The sequence below is a fragment of the Lactuca saligna genome, chromosome 8, assembly GCF_052625555.1.
Source record: "Lactuca saligna cultivar CGN05327 chromosome 8, ASM5262555v1, whole genome shotgun sequence".
In the NCBI taxonomy this organism is placed as follows: Eukaryota; Viridiplantae; Streptophyta; class Magnoliopsida; order Asterales; family Asteraceae; genus Lactuca; species Lactuca saligna.
Window position 1 is genome coordinate 131,489,424 of NC_136424.1, and position 2,336 is coordinate 131,491,759.

Sequence of the window (2,336 nt, forward strand, 5' to 3'; positions counted from 1 at the left end):
TAAGAATTGTTTGTGTTTGATTTGTATAACCTAGCATGTTATTATTTGTTTATCTAATTGCTAGATCGCATGTTCTGTGTAGCTTAGTGACCATGAAACTGCATGAACTTGTTTACCTGATAATTTAGTGAACATTAAATTGTTAGAGCTAGGATTGACCAATCTTAGTTAGTAATTAGACTGAATAAATCTTAGCTGTGCTAGAGAACGTGAATTGTGATCATAATTGCGTTTATACAACAAATCTTACATAGCATATCTACATTCATAATTAGTTCTGTGTTTAATTATGTGTGAACATACATGGTTTAACATGAATTAGTTACTTATTGGTAAGATAGAACTAAACTACTAATATAATTAAAACCCAACTTAATAACACATAATCATTAGCTAGCCATAAGGAAGAAGTGGATTCAACTAAGCAAGAGTGTGTTTTTATTTAATTTGATTAAGTTCATCTGATCTTGCAAAATCAGATAAAACCCTTTATTAAATTTGTTAATAAATTAGGTTAATTTAATAGTAAGTAGATTAATTAGTAACACCGTTCCCTGTGATCGACACCCGACTTACCTAAGCTATACTGTAATCTGACTAGGTACACTGCCTATAAGTGCATAGTTAGTCTTAGTTTGTTAGGTTATAAATATTAAAATTAGTGGGTACTTTTGTGCACATCAAGTTTTTGGCGCCGTTTCCGGGGAACGGTGCAGATTATTAGTTTATTTAGTTGCATTAGATTAATCTTTTTTTTAGGAATAAAATCTGCAGAAAGCTTAATTGGTTATTTATTTTGCTAGCTTATCTTAGTTTAATTTTTGTTCTGTTTGTCACAGAGTTCACGACGTGAGATTCAGTATACTCACGACGTGAAATCTGAGAGTTCATTTTTAGTTTTTCTTATTTTAGTCCAGTTTTACGTTTTAGTTTAGCATGTTGCAGGAGTTAATGACCAGAGGCTCAAACACACCATTGGTGCCACCACTAGAAGATCCCGAGTCTGCAATTCACAAGAAAAAGACGCCCTTGGAAGAATTGAAGTCAGCCTTCTCTAGGAAGGCGGGAAAGAAGACAGGAGAGTCAAGTTCATCAACGAAGCACGAGAGCAATCTTGAGCATTTGGATCATACACCCGTGCAAACCGAGTACAAAAGCGACACCGAGCCAGAATTTGAAGAACACACGAGTGAACCCGAGAACGAGCCAAGGAACGAGATGGCAGATATTGAAGAAATGTCCATGGGAGCTTACAAAAAGCGGATCCAAGAAGATGTGGGTCCCGGATTAGTCCAACCCGCAATACCTGCCAATGCCACATTCGAGCTGAAGGGACACATATTGACTGCGCTGAAGGACATCCCATTTTTCGGGAAAGACCATGACGATGCTTTTAAGCATCTAGATGAAGTCAATGACATTGCAGATTACTTCAATGTCCCAAATGTCAACAGGAACACAGTCTTGCTTAGGATGCTGCCCGTCACTTTCAAAGGAGCTGCTAAGGAGTGGTTAAAAGTACTCCCACCGGGTACAATCACCACTTGGGCTCAAATGCGTGAGAAATTCCTAGACCAGCTTTGCCCACCATCCAAGATAGCCAAACTCAAGAAGGCAATATCCAACTTTGAGCAACAGCCGGGGGAGTCACTGTCCGAAGCATGGGAGCAGTACAAGGGCTTACTCAGAAACTGCCCGCAACATGACCTAAATGTGCAGCAAGAAATGTCAATCTTTTATGATGGGGTCAATGTGATGACAAGACAACTCCTTGATTCTCAAGGACCGTTGACAAGGAAAAATCCAAGGGAGGTCAAGGAGCTAATTGAAGAATTCGCGAAACACTCCCGCGAATACCATAACCCGAGGCAGGATGGAAGCAAAGGCGGTGGAGGAGCCCAAACTAAAGAAATTGCAGCTGTCATGGCCATGCTGAATAACATGTATCGCAGGATAACACAAATGGACCAGTCGATACACGCCATAAGAGTGGGGTGCGAGCGATGCAATGGTCCACACTTGACCAAGGACTGCAACGTGGATGAATTTGGGAACAGAAAAGCTCAAGTGTGCTACTCTAATGGGGATAAATTTGAAGAGGACTGGAGGAAACCGATGAAGGAGTGGCTGCCATATGAAGAATATAACAAGCAAAAAGACGAGAAGTATAGGCAAACAGGTCGAGGCCTCTATCAAAAGGAGCAGCAACCAGCCGAGAAGAAACCCGACCTAGAGACCATTTTAATGAAATTTATGGAAGCATCGGAAAAGCGACACGAGGCCACGGATTCTGCTATTCTGGAACAACAAACTTTGATAAAGAATCAGCAAGCCTC

The 2,336-nt window shown here is 40.4% G+C and overlaps 1 non-coding gene across 1 annotated transcript; it reads right to left on the minus strand.

Annotated features, from left to right (window-relative positions):
• Window positions 1-1,602: 1,602 nt before the first annotated feature.
• Window positions 1,603-1,709, minus strand: LOC145013435 (small nucleolar RNA R71). Its single transcript, XR_013664995.1, has one exon. It is a non-coding gene; the product is annotated as a small nucleolar RNA R71 (small nucleolar RNA).
• Window positions 1,710-2,336: the final 627 nt, after the last annotated feature.